We start from the raw sequence: 23118 nt of genomic DNA, 5'->3' as shown, positions 1-23118 counted from the left end.
TTAATTTTTTTTATTTGTTCTAAGTAGTTATATGTGACGGTAGAATATATTCTGAACATCACACATAAATGGAGTATGACTTCTCATTCTTCTGGTTGTACATTATGTAGAATTATACCAGTCATGCAATCATATATACATACATGGTAACACTATCTGATTCATTCTACTATCCTTCCTACCTCACCTCACTCCCCTCTATCTAATCCAAAGTTCCTCTGTGTATCCCTACCCTACTCCCTTACAGTGGGTTAGCATCCACATATCAGAAAACATTCGGCTTTTGGTTTCTTGGAATTGGCTTATTTCATTTACTATGCTCCATCCATTTACTAGAAAATGCCATAATTTCATTCTTGTTTAAGGCTGAATAATATTCCATTGTGTATATATACCACATTTTCTTTATCCATTCATCTACTGAAAGGCATCTAGGTTGTCTCCACAATTTAGCTATTGTGAATTATGCTGCTATAAGCATTGATGTGGCTGTGTCCCTGTAGTATGCTGTTTTTTAAGTACTTGGGTACAGACCAAGGAGTGGGATAGGTGTGTCAAATGGTAGTTCCATGCCCAGCTTGCCAAAGAATCTCCATACTGCTTTCAAAATAGGATGCACCAATTTACAGTACCACCAGCAATGTATGAGTGTGACTTTTTCCCCATATCCTTGAAAACACTTATTGTTGTTTGTATTCTTAATATCTGCCATTCTGACTGGAGTGAGATAAAATCTTAGAGACTCATGCTATGTAGCAGGCAATCTTAAGAGATGGGTCCTGAGACATTTACAAATTCTTCAGATCAGAAATACCATTATAGCATGCAATTCTTATCATAAAGTGCACTCAAGTATTACTAAAACCTTTTAATTAACTCCTTAAGACTTTTATAATTCTATAAATAGAGAGCCAGACTCATTAATGAAGCTAATAATACAAATTCTGTCTGGAAAATTTACTGAAAATTTGTGAGTTTCCTCTCCTTACTTCTTTACAGAATACATGACAAAATTCATCATATGCATCCAAGCCACTTGTCCATGTGGCATTCCAACTCCATAATTCAGCCCAAATTTCTATTTTTTATGAATAAGCACAGGTTTCTTCTTCACTTTTTCTTCAATTCTGGGGTGACACTATTTGCTGGTTGGATTTAGAATGTTTTTGTTGTTGTCTTGTTTGGCTTTTCCCCTGTTTGTTCATTTGTTTAGAGGGGGGCATTTTCCAAAGGATACAGAGACTTTCCTGTTTCACAACAGGTACATGGATGGAAACATGAGCTAAGAACTATAAAGTCAGTCTGAGATGAGGATGCTTGCTGCTGAACAGACTCTAGCCCAGGTAAGTGATCACTCTGCAAACCATGTGTACATTAACAAAGTTCAAATTATTACATTGTGTGGACCACTGGAGTTCCTTGAAAGCAATCAAAACTACATATGTAAATTCTCTAAATGTGTAAGGTCTTAAAATGATTTTTTAAAAATATTCCAATATAATCTACAAATATATAGCCTTTTTGAGAGACAGAGGAAATGAGACTAAATTAGTAAGAGTTAATGAGCCCTGTAAAAAGAGCTGGGCTATTTGCTTTATGATTTAGAGACATGATATTATTTATTTAATTCTTCCAATAACTTTTTTTGTTGTTGTTGTTGTTCTGTTCTGTTTTTGTTTTAGTGCTATGCATCCAACTAAGGCTTTGTTCTGGCTAAGTGGGTACTCTATTGCTAAGCTCTACCCTAACCTCCTTCCCGTAGTGTTTTGAGGTAGCTATGTGATTCCTATTTTTATAAGAAATGAAAGCTCATAGAAGATTTAGACATGTTCATGATTACACAACTAATCACTGGTTGGAAAAAATTCAAAGCTCTTTCTGTCTGACCCAATAATGTATTTCTTTCTTCCTGTCTGTGTTTTTGTAGTTGGAAGGCAGAATATAAAGGTCTAAAGAGGCAACAGATTCCTCAAAGTCCTTTATTTTTCTATGCCATCTAGAGAATAGTAGAGAAGAAGGAAGGAAGGAAGGAAGGAAGGAAGGAAGGGAGGGAGGGAGTTAGGGAAGGAGGGAGGGAAACAGTCTTGGATATTAGTTTTCCCACCACTGGAGGATTAGTGTTTGGGCCATGGTGTGGGGAAAGTATGCAGTTGGAAATTTGGATGTATGTTTGTGTGGCAAAAGCCCGGGGAACCAGCTGCCTCCTGCAGCCCCTGCCATGGGGCCTACACTACCCCTTGCTTCTGGAGCCATGATAGTCTAAACACCAAGAGAATTCACCTTTGTGAGGAAAGGGCTAAAACAATGTTGTTGTCAGAGAGAGCACGTTTTGAAATAAATGCTTTCTTCAGCCTGGGAAAAAGGTGCAAGAGTGAACTGGTAACCCTTTTAGGTAAACTACAACTTTTAAAATGGGATGGGAGAGTGGGTAAAAATCAGATTTGGGTGACTGGAATGTCTGCAGCACTGTAGACTCTAAGGCTATGGTTCCAAACACCTAAACCTCAGCATATTAAAACTTATGGAAGGTCCTGGGCCTCCACTGAAATTGACTCTATTTTATTCCCATCTCAAATTATACTTTAAATAAAGCAAAGGAAAAGTTATATTCTTTAAGCTCGTTTTCAAGCTTATTATGTACATTCACCAATTATATGAAAAAAAAAAAAAAAACAGATGCCAAATTGTTAACCAAAAGTCAAGTGAAACTAAGGTTAATTTTTATCTATAACTTCCATATGGAAATCCACATAGAAATATATTTATGTTTTAAATCTAAAAATCTACGTATGCATCTATATATTTATGCATATAGACATCAAAGGACACATCAGACGTCAAAGGACACATCAGACGTCCACTGACTTACAGACAGTGAGGTCTGTAATATTCTATTGGAAGTAACACTCTTTGAAGCCATCGCTTCTTTCATTCAATTGCTGGGACCAGCTTTTCAAAACATATTTTAAAACATGGTATGAGGAATATGGAAAATACAAGTGTTATGGTTTAGACATGATGTGTCCCCCAAAAGCTCAAGTATAAGACAATGCAAGAACCACCAGAATGAAATCATTAGATTATGAGAGTTATAACCTAATCAGTGGGTTAATCAACTGATGTGAATTAACTAGGTGGTCACTAAAAGCAAGTATGGTGTTGCTGGAAGACAGAGGTCACTGGGGGCATGTCTTTGGGGTTTAGATTTTGTCCCTGGTGAGTGGAGCTTTCTCCTCAGCGTCTTTGTTGCCATGTCCTAAGCTGCTTTCCTCTGCATGCCCTTTGGCCATGATGTTCTGCCTCACCTTGAGCCCAATGCTATGTAGTCAGTCAACCACAGACTGAACCTCTGAAACCGGGATCCAAAATAAACTTTCCCTCCTATATGTTGTTCTTCTCAGGTCTTTTGGTCATGGTGATGGAAAAGGTGACTAAAACGACAATGAAGGAAACTTTGGTAAAACAGCTACTTCTAAATTCAAACTGCAAACTCAAGGAAGGTCAAAGTCTGGAAGGGTGCTTTATGGGTACAGCAGTGGGCTTACATGGAGAGCCAGGCTAGTGGAATAGGTTCTGCTCAGGTTCAAGGTCCACTATGGGATTTTCTCATCCTATCCTGTTCTTTCTTCTTTTGCTTCTGCATGAACCTAAATAAACACATTGTTTATCTAGAGGGGTATGTTCACCATATGGTGTGGGCCCAGTTATTGGTTTCAGGGAGGAACCAAGCGTTGAAATTGGCTGTGGACATGGTGGTCTTCACAACCTTTGAGGCAGAGTGTTTGCTCAGGGAGAGGAGCTGGCTGCAGGAAGGAGGCATTTGCCTCTGCTGCTGAATTTTAATGAATGGAATCTATCAACAGAGTTAGGACACTGTAAGGCCTAACAGGTTCCAGGCCCCTCCTGGACTGAGATTGGAGTCTGACACAGAACTTGTCACATTTAGTATTAACGAAATCCTACCGGTTTTCTCTTCTCGACTAAAAGACTCAGAGGTTACTCCAGGTAAATTGAGATAATTGGGCTGCACAAAGGTCACTCCAGATAAATTGAGATAATTGGGCTGCACAAAATAACCACACAAGAGACACGAATACATTTTTCTTTAGGGTCACTCTGATGGCTCCTCTCACCTTAAGGGTCTGCAGGGAGAGTGAAAGAGGGGGGGCACATGCTGACCCCTTTTATTGAGGAGAAGCTAATCAAATGAGGCAAGGGGTATGGTTTCAGGAGGCTAAGTCTATCTTTATGATGTTCTCTGTCAGCAGGCTGAATGACTTCTATGTAGGCCACACCCAAGGGCACAGTAAGAAAAGGGGATACACACAAGGCACTTCCATGGAACATTCTATCCTAAACAGGGCAAGGGGGAATATTACAAAGGAACAGGTGAGCATAGCTCCACCAATGAGGCTGTAGGAAGACATGCCCAGGCAAAAAACAGACACTTGAACCCTAGAAGAGTGGGGCAGTCTAGCAGCATGGGTGCCTGACACCACATCACTCAGCAGGGGAGTTAACTCAGTCATATGCAAGGTTGGTCTCCCACTAAACCTGAAGCCACAGCTACCAATTTTCCTAAAACGAAGGATACTCAGCCTGCTCTGTCCTGCCCTGTTGTCAGATGCTACTGGGAAATAAAGGACACCTTCTTTAGCACATTGTATAAATAATGTAGAATAAGTTGCTACCATAGTTAGCAAACAAATGTCACATGTTATAAATTGTAAATACACACATTCTATTTGCATTTTTCCCTTAAAATGAAAGACAAAACCTGCAGAAAGCAGATCTCCCTCAGCCCCAGGATATAATAGCCCAGAATACACCACAGAGCAGGCTCTACTTCTGGTCTGATCTAGATATGCACGGGTGGGAACACAGGTAGCAGTGGTAACTCATTCAATCTTATTCTTCCTAGGGTGTCTCTGAGTCCACTTGATTTATTTCACTGGCAGAAAGCATGTTTTTTTCATCTGTTTGCCTCACTGAAAAGGGAGAGAACAAATGGATTCTATTCCTAGTGAATTATTAAAGCAAGTTGTCAGCAACTATAAATCCTGATAATAGGTGACAGCTTCAGAAGCAGAGAGATAAAACCCAGTCTGTAGAACTCGGTGGAAAAAAAGTAAGAAAATTAGTTCAATGAAAATATGAAGAAATTCCTATTTAGATTTTGAATGTAGATTTTGATCTTCACAGTCAACCCTAATCAATAAATTAGTGAACAATAAATCCTTTTTTTAAAGAGAGAAAGGAGACAGAGGGAATTTTTTTAAATATTTATTTTTCAGTTTTCGGCAGACACAACATCTTTATTTCTTATTTTTATGTGGTGCTGAGGATAGAACCCAGAGCCTCGCACATGCCAGGCGAGCACACTACCACTTGAGCCACATCCCCAGCCCCCAATAAATCCTTTTGAAAAATGGTTGGATGAAGTTTTACCCTATTCTCTTTGTTCTTGTTCATTAACATCTTATGTGGTTGAGCTTAGAATCATCTAAAGTGATTTAAGTGATGTTGCAGAGGAAAATTTTGTGGTTACTTAATGCAGATATGGCCTACACCTTCTGCAAAAGGTGTAAAGAAACAAACAATAAAAAAATATACAAAATAAAACAAACTTGCTACTTTAACCACTAGATAAAACCGAAATAAGGATACTGAATATTGGACTATTAGCATGAGTACATGTGTTCACATTCCTGTTGCCAATTGTTATTCATTATCTATTCATTTGGCAAGCCCTTGCTGGGGTTTCAAAGTAACTTCCTCTCTATCCTTTTTGAAGCAAATACTTCTGGAATAGTCCTTTGAATTTTCTAGCCAGCAACAGGATAGGAAAAAAAAATGTCTTTATGATGGTGTCAACCTAAATTTTTCTTTTCTGTCAGTTTAGGAGTTTACTTTCATTCATACTAAATTAGTAAATATTAATAAAGCATTTTGTCTTAAGAAACATCATGAACCCCACAGACTCCCTAATTCTGAATGGACGTGAGGGCCAATGTAGAGACCCAATGAAGGCCAATGCAGACCACGCATGCCAGGTATGGTGGTGTTTGGCCTGAGAGGGAAGGGGATCTTCCCCTCTCAGAACCTCAGAGTCCCTGCATTTCTATTATCCTAAGAGTGAATGCCTGCTTACCTGTTGCATGCTTAGGCTCCTTATTTGCCCACTCTAGTCCTGGCCTTGCCTCAATGCTGCTACTTTGGCGAGCTATATGACTCCAAAGACATATAGGACATGCCCCTTTCTTCTCTCCTAGTGTAAGACTAGTGAGAATTTAAATAGCTTCCCTTGACTCCAGCCCCAAAGCCCAGCCATAAGTATACTTTTCAAAGAGGCTGCCCCACACTGGGGACAAGGAGACACTATTGCACAAACAGCACTCACAGAGTCATTTATGAATGCTAACACTGCACATTTTTGCTCAATATTAAATACTTCTTTTGTTCCCATCCTATGCTTTGTCCATGACTTTTGCTGTGATTTTTGACTATGGCTTCTTCTAAACTTCTATCACCTGGGTTCTATAATGGGACTTTCCACACTCACCATCAGCTGAGTTCTTGATCTGATTTGTTGTATATATTCCCTTCATGTTTTCTCCTTTTCCCCCAAGGTTGTGGGCTGAGGTCCTGGTTTCATTTCATAACCCATGGTGGTTGCTGACAGTGTGTCATGGAAAGGAGAGAGGAGCCCAGAAAGACTTGCTTCCTAATGTTTTTTCCCTGGGAAAAAAAGACTAAAAAATATATAAGTTGCTCTTTTGGACTGCATAGGTGTGTTACAAAGATCAACATTGATGAAGTCTGTGTGGATTAATGTGAAAAGCAGCCATGTAGAAGATTGCCAAGTTATTGCCTTGGTAACATCTCCACATTAGGAAGAAACCTATAACAACAAGTGCAACTATAAAGCAAAAGGCTGGTTTTGTTTTTAGCAAACTGTACTTTTAGGTGCCTTCTGCTCCCTTCAAATGAGCCATTGTGGGAAACTGTCAGTAATTTCATTTATTTCAGTAATGAATCCCTGCCCAAAAATTGTTTGGAATGACCTTCTGGTATTTCTTTTAGGCTGGTGGCACATCTTCCCCCACAAATATCCTGAATGGGAAAACATTTTTGATTTATCAGGAGGCCCTAAATTTAAACCACCAAGTCTCATGAGGAAAAGTAGCCATTAGTTTAAGAAAAGCTGGAGATAAAGAGACAAAGAAAATCTGGTTATAGATTTTATATATATATATATATATATATATATATATATATATATATATATATATTATATCTGATTCTAAAACAGTAAGGTGGAAAATGTGGGTTTACATACACTTATATGGAATAGGGATGTGGAACAGGTGTGAATAAGAGAATGAAGAAGAGGGAAAGAACATCCTAGGTATTCTAATTTATTGGTGAAGTAGTGACTTACCTGTCACAGAACAAAGAAAGCAAATGAACAGGCCCTGTGTGCTACAACACCTCCCCTACCAGCCCCATCAGGAAAATCTTCCAGCTTAAAGGCAAAAGATCCCATGGGACACACCACGGGAATGCCTTTCCTCCACCCAGGATCTGCACAGCATTGTTACCATCTCCCATTTCAGCTGCTGTAGAAGGCCAGCCAACAGGACTGGATGCAGACTTATCAAGGGTTTCCATTTGATTTTTGAGGAAAAGCTTCCTTTGCCAATTGGCTAATTTGCTACTTAGCTGCAAGATGTCTCCCTCCCTATCTAAACACTTTTCCTTCTCCCTATTTCCACTATTCTCTCCCTCTGACCTCCTTCTACCTCTTTTTTTGTTTGTTTAACTTCAAACAGGATGCTGCTCCTTAGGGGCCTTCCAAATACAGTAATTCTTGAAGAAGTTGGGTGATTTACAGATCAATGGATCCCCAATAGATACTTTGGGATACTTGTCGTAAAGCCTAAGGGAAGGATGAGCAGTTTTGCTAGCCACAGGAACGAAAATCTATAAGTGAAGAGCAACCAACCCCTCTCCCACTCCTCTTAAGAAATCTAGTTATTGCTTTCTTTCCCTTTGTCAGACAATTTCACTTTAAGGTGCCTACAAAAGAGACAGGAACATTCTTGCTTTGTGAATTCTGGTATTTACTTATTCATACTATGTGTCATTCCTGGCCAACATTAATAATGGGCTGAATTCTCAGGGTTTGCTGTATTCTCTGCATCCCAGAAAGGCTGCCTGTCAGATTTTTCTGAGGACCACTTGAGGCTACTAAGGTTTCATATTCATGGCTTTTTGTTTGTTTTATGCATCGTAATTCCTCTTGTAGATTACTGATTGTAGATGGGATTAGTATGATCTGTTGCCTCAATTTCACTCAGTTTAATAATCACTATGAAATCCTTGCTAAAGGTAGACATAAAAGCTGCGAGGTTACATTAAAAAATTAAAACATAGCTCACATTTTGAATGGATAGATCATCCAAATATAACAAGAAATTTAACACAGGATGGAGTGATAACAGGTATCATAGGAAACATAAAAATTTATTCATTTACTACTACAGTGTTCTATGTATTAGGATTCTAGGAATGGAATCCTATGAGAAAACAGGTGGGGGAAAAACATGAAAAAGGAAAAGAATTCTATCAAACATTCCTGAGAAAAGATAAACCTAAGCCTGAATTATGAGGTTTATGCTTTTCTGGCTATACTGGATTGCTCTGAATAATATTATATACATCTGGTTTTAAGGTATAAGTGTGGGGAAATGTCAGAATATGTGACAGATCAAGGCCACTCCAGGTGGATTGGGCTGGCAATAAAAAAAACACATAAACACCGAAAATAACCTTTTTGGGGTTCAGGATGGCTCTCCAGCCTCAAGAATCAAGCTCCAATGCTGGAGGGCTAGAAAAGCAAGGGAGGCAAGATGCAAGAGGCAGGCAAAAGAGAACACACCCTGAACCCTGGTATTTATTGGGGAAAAGACATTCCATAGATATTTCCACCCAAATAAGGCAGGAATTGGGTTTTGGAGGGTAGAGCCTTGCTTGGTGATGTCTTGTGGTCAGCAGTTTGACATCTTGGAAAGTCACACCTATCTCAGGTATTGTGTGGGATCATAGGCAGAGCGAGAGAAATGGCACACATGCGTTGCACAGCCCAATCAGGCAGCAACCTCAGTCCAGTTCCATCAGCCACTCAAATGCACACAGCTCACACACACAGCCCATGGGTGGCTCATGACAGAGAAGCCCCTACTTTATTTCAGAAAATAGTGGTGAAAACCAAAGAGTAGAGGGACCTGATAAGTCAGGCAAAGTTGACGTCTGCCTTTCAATAAAAATTCTATTCTAGCTGGGAGAATGGTCCTGTTTCTAAACACACCCAGAGGTGATTCATTTGTTTCTTCCTGACCCAGCAGCCCATTGATTCTTCAAACAACTCTGTTCAGCTTTCCTATAGTAAAGTAAATCTGCCTCCATGTGATTTCCCTCATATGGCTATCTCGGCCTTTCTCCATGAAATTCTCTCAGATTTTTCAAATAGGTACAAAATCATCCATCTTGTGGCACAATTTATCCCACTACTCCTTGCTTTTATGCAGCTATATACCACTACCTACTTCAATGTGTCTCCTCAAAATACTTTTATTTTATTAAAATATAAAAATAATCAGTGACTACTGTAAAAAATCCAAAAATGTATAAACAAACCTAGAAGTGCGTGGTCCACCTGGAAAACTGAATGTGTGACACAGACAATATCAGGAGGACAAAACATAGTTTGAATGAAACTGGGTGAAAATGACGTTGAGCTGACTGATGACAGATGAACGGAGGAATAAGGTAAGCCTGGCCACAGAAGATGCTCCATGAAGAAAAGAGGTAGAAAAAAATACATGTTGTTTAGAGAACTGTGTGAGTTCAATTTGGCAAATGGGTTAATTAAAGAGTGGTAAAAGATGAAACTATAGGTCTAGTGGGGCAGGAAGGACCTTACTAGCAAAGTACCTGAACAGACTCTTCTCTGAAGAGAATATACAATCAATCAACAAATATATGAAAAAAAAATGCTCATCATCTCTAGCAATCAGAGAAATGCAAATCAAAACTACTCTAAGATATCATCTCACTCCAGTCAGAATGGCAGCTATTATGAAGTCAAACAACAATAAATGATGGCAAGGATGTGGGGAAAAAGGTATACTCATACACTGCTGGTGGTGCTGCAAATTGGTGCAGCCAATATGGAAAACAGTATGGAGATTTCTTGGAAAACTGGGAATGGAACCACCATTTGACACAGCTACATCAATGTTTATAGCAGCACAATTCATAATAGCTAAACTATGGACTCAACTAGATGCCCTTCAGTGGATGAATGGATAAAAAAAAGTAGTATATATAAACAATGGAATTTTACTGAGCAATAAAATGGCAATTGCAGGTAAATGAATGGATTTAGATAAGATAATGCTAAGTCAAGTTAGCCAATCCCCAAAAAACAAATGCCAACTATTTTCTATGATATAAAGAGGCTGACTCATAGTGGGGTACGGAGGGGGAACATGGGAGGAATAGATGAATTCTAGATAGGGCCAAGGGGTGGGAGGGAAAAGGAGGGGGTAGGGGGTTAGCAAGGATGGTGGAATGTGATGGACATCATAAACCAAAGTACATATATGAAGACAGGAATTGGGTGTCAACCTACTTCATATACAAACAGAGATTTGAAAAATTGTGGTATATATGCATAATAAGAATTTTAATGAAAAACACCCCAAAATACATGTATAAAGACATGAATTGGCAATACCATACTTTATATAAAAGATATGAAAATTATACTCTATATGAGTAATAAGAATTGTAACACATTCTGCTGTCATGTATTTAAAAAAATAAAATCAATAATAAATAAATAAATAAATACTTCATTCCTAGAACAATGTGAAGGCTTTGAAGAGTGATCAGCAGAGTTTTCTAGATCAGGGCTCCATTTCCAAAGAGTTCATTCAGGCCACAGTGTGAACAAGGAATTGGAAGAAGGGGTGAGATGAATACAGAGATAAGTTAAGAGTATTGCAATTATTCACATGAGAGAACATAGTAGCCTGGATGGAAGAGGTAACACTAGAGAGTGTTTTATTAGAAATATTAAGCATGAACTCCAACAAGATTTAGTAATTGATGTGATTATGATATTGGGTATAGTAACATCCAGTACATATACATTCTGGGCCTGCACTGTGTTCCCAGTATATAGGGTTTGGTCCCATCACAGAAGATAAGGTCATATTGAAAAGGAAGAGAGTTTCTACTTGAGGGTGGCATATCACGGGATGGTGGGATATACAATTCGAAAGTTCAGGAGAGGTTTTGAGCTAGAGATTTAGATTTGGGGATCATCTACATACCTGTGGCAATTGAGACATTGAGAGTAGATGAGGTTGCAGGGAGAATGTCTATAGACACAAATTGGAAAAGATCTAGAGCCAAACACTGAAAAACAGAAATTAGTGACTTTTCCTGTTGAATCAGAATGGGCACTTAAACCTACAGCTGATACCTATTGTTTCTAAGTACTCACCTCCTAAAGATGAGTGTCAGTCATTATTCTCAAGTATTCTCACTAGGGCTTTCTAAGAATTTTAGATTTCTTCCTACAACAATCATCCTGAAGTGGATCTACCATGAAACTAATAAAGCTTCAAACTTTAGGGTCCCTCACTTGCACTGGCCTCTTCTAAAGTATTTTGCGGACTTAATAATTTATTCACAAGTCTAATTTCTTTTAAAGTTTGCAAAAGTAAAATACAGGCATATATCCATGTTATCGAATGTTTGATTCCAGATCACTGCATAAAACAAATATAGCAATAAGTTCAAGTACAAGATATTTTAGTTTCCCAGTGCATATAAAGCTTACATTTACACTATACTATACTCTGAAAACTGTGCAATGGTATTAAATCTTAATTTGGAAATACCTTATTGTTAATAAAAACAAAAGGCTAATGATCATCTGGGCCTTCAATGAGTCCTAATCTTAATGCTCCTGGTGTGTTTTGCCTGGATGTTGATGGCTTTTGATCAGGGTGGTGAAGGGTGGAGTTTGGGGTGCCTATAGTAATTTATTAAAATAAGACAACAATGAAATTTTTGACTTTTCCTCTCATGAAATACTTCTCTGTAGCAGACAATGCTGTTTTTTAGTAGTTTATCCACAGACCTTCTTTCAAAATTGGAGTCAATCCTATCAAACCCTAACACTGTTTTGTCAACTCAATTTTTGAAATATTCTATGTCCTCTAACACAATTTCAACAATATTCATAGCATCTTCACCAGGAGTAGATTCCATCTCAAGAAACAAGTTCCTGTTCTGAGCCATAAGAAGACATTCCTCAAACAATAATGTTTTATCATCAGATAGCAGCAATTCAATCACATCTTCAGGCTTCACATCTAACTCTGTCTCTTACTATTTCCACTAGTTACTTTCTCCATGGAAGTCCTGAACCTCCCTCACAGTCATCCATGGTGGTTGGAATCAACTTCTTCCAAACCTCGGTTAATGTTGATATTTTGACCTCCACCCATGAATCATGGATGTTCTTAATGGCATTTAGAATGATGAATCCTTTCCAGAGTGTTTTCAATTTACTTTCCCCAGGGTCATCAGCAGAATCACTACCAATGGCAGCTGTAGCCTCACAGAATTTATTTCTTAAATAAATTTGAAATGACTCCCTAACCCATGGGCCACAGAATGAATGTCAAGTTATCAGGCCTGAAAACAACATTAACCTCAATGTAGGTCTCTATCACAGCTCTTGGGCATTTTCATTGAGCAGCAACATTTTGACAGGAATTTTTTTTCCAAGCAGTAGGTCTCAACAGTGGGCTTATGTCATTCAGAAAACCATGTTTAAACAGATGCACTGTCATCCAAGCTTTGTAGTTTCATTTATAGAGCGCAGGCTGAGGAAATTTAGTATAATTCTTAAGGAACGTAGGATTTTCAGAATGGAAAAGGAGCACTGTCTTCAATGCAAAGTCACCACTTATATTAGCTTTGAAGATAGGAATCAACTTCTCTCTAGTTATGAAAGTCTTAGATGGCATCTTCTTGCAATATAAGGCTGTTTCATCTACATTGAAAATGTGTTATTTATTGTAGCCACCTTCATTGATTTTCTTAGCTTGATCTTTTGAGTAACTTGCTACAGCCACTACATGAGCACTTGATGCTTCACCTTATATTTTTATGTTGTTGAGACAGCTTCTGTCCTTAACCCTCATGATCCAACTTCTGCAATATTCAAGATATTACATCTTACTCACCTCTCTTGTTTTTTATAAAATTAAAGAAATTTAGGGCCTTGCTCTAGATTAGGCTTTGTCTGAAGGGAATATTGTAGCTAGTTTGATCTTCTATTCAGACCACTAAAACTTTGTCCATATCAGCAAAAAGGGTGTCTCACTTTTTTATCACTCATGAGTTCACTGGAATAGCACTTTCAATTTTGGGTTAAGAACTTTTCTTTTATATTTACAACTGGCTAATTAGTGCAAGAAAGAGGCCTAGCTTTTTTGGTCCATCTTGGCCTTTGACATCCCTTCCTCATTAAGCTTAATCATTTCTAGTTTGGGATGCAAAGTGAAAGATAAGCCATTGTAGGGTTATTAATTGGCCTAATTTCAATTTCATGTGTTTCAGGGAATAGAGGGGGCTGAGGGATGGGAAAGATATTGGGAAATAACAGCCTGTTAGTGAAGCAGACAGAATACATACAACATTTATTAAGTTCGCCATCTTATGTGGTCGAGGTTTGTGGTGCTCCAAATCAATTATAATAGTAGCATCAAAGATAACTCACTGATCACAGGTTCAATAATAATAAAAAATTTTAAATATTGCAATAATTAGTAAAATCTGACACAGAGACACTGTGATTGCACACTTTTGGAAAAATGGCTCACAGAGACTTCCTCTATGTGAGGTTGCCACAAACCTTCAATGTGTAAAAAAAAAAAAAAAGCAAAGTGGAATAAAGTGAAGCATAATAAAATGAGCTATACCTGCACTTTAATTAAAATTATTGAAAACACTGCAAATTCTCTCCATCATATTTTTGTTGTACACAACTTTTCATTTTTATGGCTGTACATGATGCTTAGTCACACCATTCATGCATTCATATAGGGACACAGGGTAATAATATCCATCTCATTCCACCATCCTTCCGACCCCCAGACCCCCTCCCCTCCTCTCACTTCCCTCTGCCAAATCCAAAGTTTCTCTGTCATATTTTTACAAATATAATTTGGTAGAATGATAAGGGTTTTGAATAATAAGGGTTTTTTTCTAAGGGGATTCTGAGTTGGGGATTCATTTAGTTTGGGTTTAGTAGGACCTGTTTATATAGTTTTAGTCACTTTCATTTATTGTTAAGTTATTTCTGACTGCTCAGTTTAGCAATGGATTCCAGAATGTTTGTATCACTCACCATGGCAATTCTCTCAAAATTGTGAAAAGAGAACCCACAGCCATAGGACATGTATTGGTATTAACCTTGCACTTGGTACTGTGAATGCACAAGTAGCAAAAATGAAGATATGAAATCTTTGGAATCAAATTTTGGTCTTTGGAAAATTCTTCCAAATCTTAGATATCATGTATGAAAAAATACAACTGAGGTTTCCCTAAATTTGACAAAAATATTTACAATGTATATTAACATCCCCAAAATGAATTGTGAAACTTAAAGAAGCAGTTTAAAACATTATCAATCATGAAAACAATGTTTATTGGCCACATTAGAAGATAGAACTGCTTGTATATTATTTCTACAGAAATATCAAAACAGTCATTGTCATATAAAGAATTAAAGGGTAAAAGATATGCAGACAAAGATATTTGATAGTTACTTAATTTTAATATGTAACTTTTTCTGAATTTCTTTACATTTGTCAATTTTTAAAAATGTTTATTAGGATATGAAATACATATATAAAAATTGACTTAAATTTACTAATATCACTAGTTATAATAAATGTAATTGTTCCTATTAAACCAAAAGAGAAGCAGAGATTGTCAAATCAGAGAAGATATCAAAAAACAATAACATGGGCTGGGGATGTGGCTCAAGTGGTAGCTCGCTCACCTGGCATGCGTGGGGCCCGGGTTCAATCCCCAGCACCACATACAAACAAAGATGTTGTGTCCGCCGAAAACTAAAAATATAAATATTAAAATTCTCTCTCTCTCTTTAAAAAAACAAACAAAAAAACCCAATAACATGCTTTCTATAAGAAATCCACTTTAAATATGCAAAAGCATATCATGATCAGAAATAAATCTTTTTCATATTTAATGTACTTATTAAGAGAGCTTCAAAATCATAAAGCAAATACTGATATTATTGGAAAAAATGAATAGACGAATTCACTGAGAGCTTGAAATTTCAAAACCCTTTCTCAGTAATTTACAGAAGTAGATAGAAAATTGTTAAATATATAGAAGATTTGGATATCACTAATCTCTGACCTACTGAATTTTATAAAATATTCTATTCAACATCAATAGAATATGTATTTTTAAAACAAATATACGTAGTACATTTACCATGTATGCTAGTTTCCTGGGGCTTCCATAAATAAGTACCACAAATTGAGTTCTATGGTTTGGACATGGTTTGACTATATCCCAAAACTTTCATGTGATTGAAGGCATGGTCCTCAGGGTGACAGGACTGGAAAGAGGTGGAGCCTAGGGCAGGTCCTCAGGTCATTGGGAGTGTGAGGTAGTTTTTTTGCAACCCTTTGGTAGTTCTCACAAGAAAGGTGGCTGTAAAAGGAGCAATGCTGGCTCCTATCATCCTCTCTGTTTCCTGACTCACCAAGTGATTCTTCTTCACATGCACTCCACCATCTGCTATCAGCTACAGGTTCCTTGTCAGAGACAGAACATGTACCATGTCATTTGGGCCTTGAATCTCCAAATCAGGACCTAAATAAATCCCATTTTTTTAAAATAACTATCCTCTGAAAGTATTTAACTACAGTAACATAAAGCTAATCAATACACAGAATGAATTAAAACAACAGAAATGCATTTTCTCACATATTTGGAGGTTAGAAGTCTGAAATAAGGGTATTGTCAAGGTTGGTTCCTTTTGGAGCCCCTGAGGGAAAATCTGTTCCATGCCTCTTTTCTAGGTTTTGGTGGCTACCAACAATCCCTGGTGTTCCTTGACTTCTGAAGACATCCTTATATGGAATTATTCTATATGTTATTATATAGAATTCTCCCATGTGTCTCTATGTCCAGATTTACCTCTCACAGTCATTTGGATTAGGATCCACCCTAACTAGTATGGCTTCATCCTATCTTGATGACATCTGAAAAGACTTTTTCTAATTAGGGTTTAAACATATTTTGGGTGGAATACAATTCAACCCACATCACCATAAATTTAAAATGACTGAAATAATATAATGTATATTCTCTAACCACAATCAAATTAACTTAAAAATCAATAATAAAAATATTCTCAATATATCAGTGACAAATCCTCTGAAATGGAAATGAGAAAAACCACCCTATTCACAATATCCTCAAAAAAATAAAATAAAATAAAATACTTGGGAATCAACCTAACAAAAGAGGTGAAAGAACTGTACAATGAAAATTACAGAACCCTAAAGAGAGAAATAGAAGACCTTAGAAGATGGAAAGATATACTCTGTTCATGGATAGGCAGAACTAACATCATTAAAATGGTGATATTACCAAAAGTACTCTATAGGTTTAATGCAATGCCAATCAAAATCCCAACGGCATTTCTCGCAAAAATAGAAAAAGCAATCATCTGGAAAATTCATCTGGAAAAATAAAAGACCCATAATAGCAAAAGCAATTCTAAGTAGGAAGAGTGAAACAGGCGGTATAGCGATCCGATACCAGACTTTAAACTATACTACAGAACAATAGTAACAAAAACAGCATGGTACTGGTACCAAAACAGTCCGGTAGACCAATGGTACAGAATAGAGGACACAGAGATCAATTCACAAAATTACAACTACCCTTATATTAGACAAAGGTGCTAAAAACATGCAATGGAGAAAGGATAGCATCTTCAACAAGTGGTGCTGGGAAAACTGGAAATCCATATGTAATAAAATGAAACTGAATCCCTTTCTCTCACCTTGCACAAAAGTTAACTCAAAATGGATCAAGGAGCTAGGGATCAAACCAGAAACTCTGCGTCTGATAGAAGAAAAAGTTGGCTCTAATCTCCACCTCGTGGGGTCAGGCTCCAAATTCCTTAGTAGGACACCTATGGCACAAGAGTTAAAATCAAGAATAAACAAATGGGACTTACTCAAACTAAAAAGTTTTTTCTCAGCAAGAGAAACAATAAGAGAGGTAAATAGGGAGCCTACATCCTGGGAACAAATTTTTACCCCTCACACTTCAGATAGAGCCCTAATATCCAGAGTATACAAAGAACTCAAAAAATTAAACAATAAGAAAACAAATAACCCAATCAACAAATGGGCAAGGATCTGAACAGATACTTCTCAGAGAAGGATATATGATCAATCAACAAATACACAAAAAAATGCTCACCATCTCTAGCAATCAGAGAAATGAAAAGTAAAACCACTCTAAGATACCATCTCATTCCAGTAAGAATGGCAGCCATTATTAAGTCAAAGAACAACAAGTGCTGGCAAGAATGTGGGGAAAAGGGTACACTTGTACATTGCTGGTGGGACTGCAAATTGGTGCAGCCAATTTGGAAAGCAGTATGGAGATTCCTTGGAAAGCTGGGAATGGAACCATCATTCCACCCAGCTATTCCCCTTCTCGGACTATTCCCCAAAGACCTAAAAACAGCATACTATAGGGATACAGCTACATCAATGTTTATAGCAGTACAATTCACAATAGCTAGACTGTGGAACCAACCTAGATACCCGTCAACAGATGAATCGATAAAAAAACGTGGCATTTATACACAATGGAATATTACTCAGAACTAAAAAATAACAAAATCATGGCATTTACAGGGAAATGGATGGCATTAGAGCAGATTATGCTAAATGAAGTTAGCCAATCCCTAAAAAACAAATGCTGAATGTCTTCTTTGATATAAGGAGGGCAACTCAAAACAGAGCAGGGAGGAAGAGCATGAGAAGAAGTTTACCATTAAGCAGGGACGAGAGGTGGGAGGGAATGGGAGAGAGAAGGGGAATTGCATGGAAGATGGAAGGAGACCCTCATTGTTATACAAAATTACATATAAGAGGATGTGAGGGGAAAGGGGGGAAAAAGAGAGAGAAATGAATTACAGTAGGTGGGGTAGAGAGAGATGATGGGAGGGGAGGGGAGAGGAGGGGGGATAGGAAGGAGATAGGAAAGAAAGCAGAATACAACAGACACTAGTATGGCAGTATGTATAAACGTGGATGTATAACCAATGTTATCCTGAAACCTGTACACGTGGTAAAAATAAGAATTCATAACCCACTTGAACCAAATGTATGAAATATGATATGTCAAGATCATTGTAATGTTTTGAGCAACCAATAAAAAAAGAAAATTTCAATTTTATCTATGAGTTTAAAAATATAAGCATAATAATAAAAATGAAATTCTAAAAAAATATTCTCAAAATCTCCAAATATTTTGAAACTAAATAACACTTCTAAATTACCCAGGGGTCAAAAGCAAATCATGAGTAAGATTAGAAACTGAACTGAACAAAAATTAAAACACAACATCTTAAAATCTATGGACTTAAAATATGAACTTAGATGAATGGATTAAGAAATTGTGGTATACACACACACACAAAAAAAAAAACACACACACACACAGTGGAGTTCTTCTCAGCCATAAAAATGAATGAAATTATGGCATTTGCTGGTAAATGGATGGAGATTGAAAATATCATGCTAAATTAAATAAACCATATTCAGAAACTTAGTGGTCTAATGTTTCCTCTCATATGTGGAAGCTAGAGTAAAATAAAGGACATGTGGAGGGAAAGATAGGATAACATAAAGAACCAATGAAATAAAGATTAATAGATGAGAAAAAGGAAGTCTAGTAGAGTAGATGAAGGAGAATAGTAGAGTAGATGAGAGAGAGGGGAGAGGATGAAAGGGAAAAGGGAAGAGAAAAGGGGCATGAGATCATGAGCTGAAATTGATTTCCATGCATGTGTGAGTTTGGCAGGATGAATTCAACTACTATATATATGTATATATTTAGATATTATATATATATATATATATATATATATATATATATATAAAATAAAATTTATTGACTACAATCTAAATGTTCTTAGGGGTATCATAGGTTTAAGTGTTTGTAGTATATATAATATTCATGTATTAGTAATGTAGAAGGGTTTAAAATGAATGATTTAGGTTTATATCTTAAGAAACTAGAGAAAGAAGAAGCAATTAATCTATATATGCATAAAAAGGAATTAAAATAGATAACAGAAATCAATAAAACAGAGCTCACAAATGCAATAGAGAAAAATAAATGAAACAAAAATCCATGCACAAAAATTCAGACACAAATATGTCACAACAAATCCCACTATTGTATATAACTATAATACACCATTTAAAAAGCAGGTCTTTTTAATACAATAAACAACATTAACAAATTTTAGCCAGAATGATCAGGAAAACACATAAATTATCAAGGTCAGGGATGAAACAGGAGGTTCTATCATCATTAAAAGGAAGATTAAGAACAAGTTTATGCCACTAAATTCTACAACTTGATAAAATGAACAAAAATTCTTGAAAGACACAAATAACCAAAATTCACCTAAAAAAATTTAACTAGAAAACCCCTATATCTTTTAAAGAAATTGAACTCATAGCTAAATTTTCAGACATATACATCTTTTTAACAGTTATTTTTAGTACTGACATACATATTTTAATTTTTTCAGTTGCTTATAAAATTTTCTCCTCATCTTTTGTGTTCTTAGTCTCATTGCATGTCAAATATGACATTTGGCATGAAACTCCTCGTGTTTCCTAAATCTGAGAATTAATTATTTCCCTCAATTCCAGAAAATTCTCAGTCATACTTTTAGAAGTGAAACTGACACTTAATCTTTGTTTACCCAGTGTTAGGTTCACTTTTTGACTATTGTTGCAGAACATATTTAGGCAAACAGATCTATCTAGCTGAAATTTTACTTCTTATATGCACTCCATTATTAAAACCCTTCTGTATTTAGACAGGCTCCTTCTATAAATCATCAATGTCCTATCTCTAAAATTAATTAGTAGAATATCAAAACACTAAAGTAGAGACATTTTGGAGTATCTGTTGAGTGCCTGGCCATTCTTTGTAATTTCTCTTGACTCTCACCCTTTCCTGCTATATTTGTACCATGTTTTCTCTTCTCCCTTAATGAAGCAAAATGAAACAAAGATGGTGACTCGCTCAAACCGAGTTCCCTTTCTTTGAATTCCAGAATGAGGACACATGAGTCTAAGTCAGTTTATCTGAGGAAAGAAGAGACATAAACCAAAACAAATGTAACCAAGACTTTTTGAAGGAAGCACTATGATGAGGACAGAAAACTCCAAACTAGTAATACCCTCATAACTGACACTCTCTCCCTAAAAAGATTAGCTCCTACAGGACTGGAATCCCCAGAACACCACCCAGTTTACTTAAGATAGAGTACAAGGGTTTTATGAGAAAAATAAGCAACCCCACAGCACTCCACTTTTCTAAGCATTGGCCTTGAATCCTTGAGTCTAACATTGAGAGAGACATAAAGAAAGACAATTTTTACTTTCTTTCAATATAGGAAGTTTGCCATGTTTTGATACAATATGTGTTGGCTATCAATTAGAATTCTAAATTCAATGCCATAGATATTGTTTTTAGAGTAAAATTCTCACCATCCATTGTTAAAAAACTATCAATAGTATCTGGTGTATTTCTGTCAATTCTCTTCTTTTATTGATGTTGCTTCAGAAAGTAGAGATTGGCTCAGAAGGAGACAACTGTCCTGACATCCTTTCTCCACAGCACTAATGTTCATGTTTACAAGACAAAGCTATTGATAATGCTTTCTGATTATTTGGACTCTGACTTTTCCACTGCCATAAATAAGCTTTTTGGAAATAAACTTTCCTTTTCATAAAAAATTTCTAGCTTCATATATTTCCACAAATTCGCTAAAAACCTTAACACAATCCCACAATCTCTTATAACTCACCCACTAGAAAAATGATTAATTTCCAATCAGTTCTATATTAATGCTATTCATGATATTTTTATAGCAAAATCTGGCTCCATATTTCAGCATAAATGCCCTTGGAAAGTTTCAGATATATTCTAGTAACTTTAGCGTTGTAAGTGTCTGACTAGAAAACAAGACATTAGATAATCTAACTCAGAAAATTCACAGGAAATATAATAATCACACATCCTCTTTTATCCTCCCATGAACAATGAATGATGAAGAATCTGACAGTGTGCTAAGGATCACTCCTTGCTCCCAGGTTGATTTGCTCAGTGACCACAAGAATGGTTTCACTTTCTGTTCTTCAGTCTCAATAAAGAAAATTAAATCCACTTCTTTTAAGGTCAAAATTTTAATATAAATGTGTTGATAGGGCAGTTTGAGGTCTCACATGATCATAAAGGTAAACTATTAAAGGAAGGCTACTATTATTTTGAGAAATTGAGGAATCTCCACTTGTGCTTGTCAACATCAGTGTTGCTCAACTTCCAGAAAGGAATCCAGACATTGCTGTCCATCCCTATTATTTCACCACTGTGCAGTTAGGCCAAAGCATGCAGACTGATTTTGCTTTCAAAATTGGACTTGTAGACAATAAATTTATATATACAAGCAGAACTCACATCAAATGCATATGATCCCAACAGCAGAACAGTGTACATGTCAGGACCTCAGCAGGAAATAAGGAGAGCAGAAAGAAGGAAAGAGAAGAGAAGGGAGGGAGAGGGCCCTTGTATAAGTACTGATAACCTCAAATATAATTATCTTAAAGAAGAGTAGATGGGTTGGGGCTGTACCTCAGTGGTGGAGTACTAGGCTACCATATGTGAGGCACTGGGTTCGATCCTCAACACCACACAAAAATAAACAAATAAAGGCATTCTCTCCATTTATAACAACAACAACAGAAATGATAGTAGAGTGAGTTCATGATGAGCTTGGTCCTCCATACACTTAAATCTATCACCCCCATACCCATTTCCATTATCCTCATAAATGGTTATACATGAAAAAATAACTTTATTGCTTTATTTTCTAAGAAAGAAAAGCATAAGCAAACATTAGTCTATCACATTTTAAATAAATAAGAAAGTAGATTAAATCACAGTCAATAAAGAACATCAGTTCTATAAGTTACTTCTTTTTCCCACGTACAGTCCATTAGGAGGGAAAAGAGAGAAAAAGGAAGGAAAAAAAGGGAGAAAGAAAGAATAAAAAGTACTAAATAAAGAAAAGGAGAGAGATTCAATGGGGGAGTCACAGAATAACAAAAGTGACATCAAATACACCAATAAAAATAGAAAAGGAATAACTGGAATGACTACCAATAACAAACTTAATTTTTTTGGTCAAAACTGAACTAATTCCAAAATGCCTCTCTCTCCCTTTCCTTTTACCTCTTTCATTTATCAAATTGGTAGTGACCTTTAAATTTCAATTTCAAAACAGTAGCTTGCAGGGTTTGAATATTGTTCGTACATCTTTCACCAGAAACTGGACTCTGAGCTTATATTCAGAGGTTTGTCAATTTTTTTTTCTGAAAAAAAAGGGGAAAAAATTACTGCTTCTCAGTGCTTGTGAAGTTAAAATACAATGGCACTCTTTTTTTGGATTGAGGGATCAGGAAAAAGGCTAAATGGTCAAACAACACCTCCAGTTTATTTCTGTCAAATAAGACTCAAAATGTTAAATCAAGTGAGTGGACACTGGCAAACAACCTGAATGTTGTGGACATCATCCCTTATGTAGACAATATAGCAGTGACCAGAGCAATGTTATAACTCTAAAGATAAAGTTTGAAATCATCACATAAAATCTATAAC

The 23118-nt window shown here is 36.5% G+C and overlaps 1 protein-coding gene across 2 annotated transcripts in view; it reads right to left on the bottom strand.

The window, feature by feature from the left end:
- The window catches only part of LOC143411686 (purine nucleoside phosphorylase LACC1), a 77918-nt gene that overhangs the window by 7459 nt on the left and 47341 nt on the right, over positions 1-23118 (bottom strand). Inside the window, exon 8 of one of the 2 annotated variants that reach the window (XR_013092886.1) lies at positions 17086-17332. The exons of the other annotated variant lie outside the window; for it this stretch is intronic. The gene's annotated coding sequence lies outside the window, so the exon portion shown is untranslated. Of the gene's footprint in view, positions 1-17085; positions 17333-23118 lie in introns of those variants that run through there. 2 annotated transcript variants of the gene reach the window in all.

Source organism: Callospermophilus lateralis, chromosome 12, assembly GCF_048772815.1.
Source record: "Callospermophilus lateralis isolate mCalLat2 chromosome 12, mCalLat2.hap1, whole genome shotgun sequence".
NCBI classification, from domain to species: Eukaryota; Metazoa; Chordata; class Mammalia; order Rodentia; family Sciuridae; genus Callospermophilus; species Callospermophilus lateralis.
Note: the sequence above shows the minus strand (reverse complement) of the source record. Positions and strands in the feature narration are given on the sequence as shown.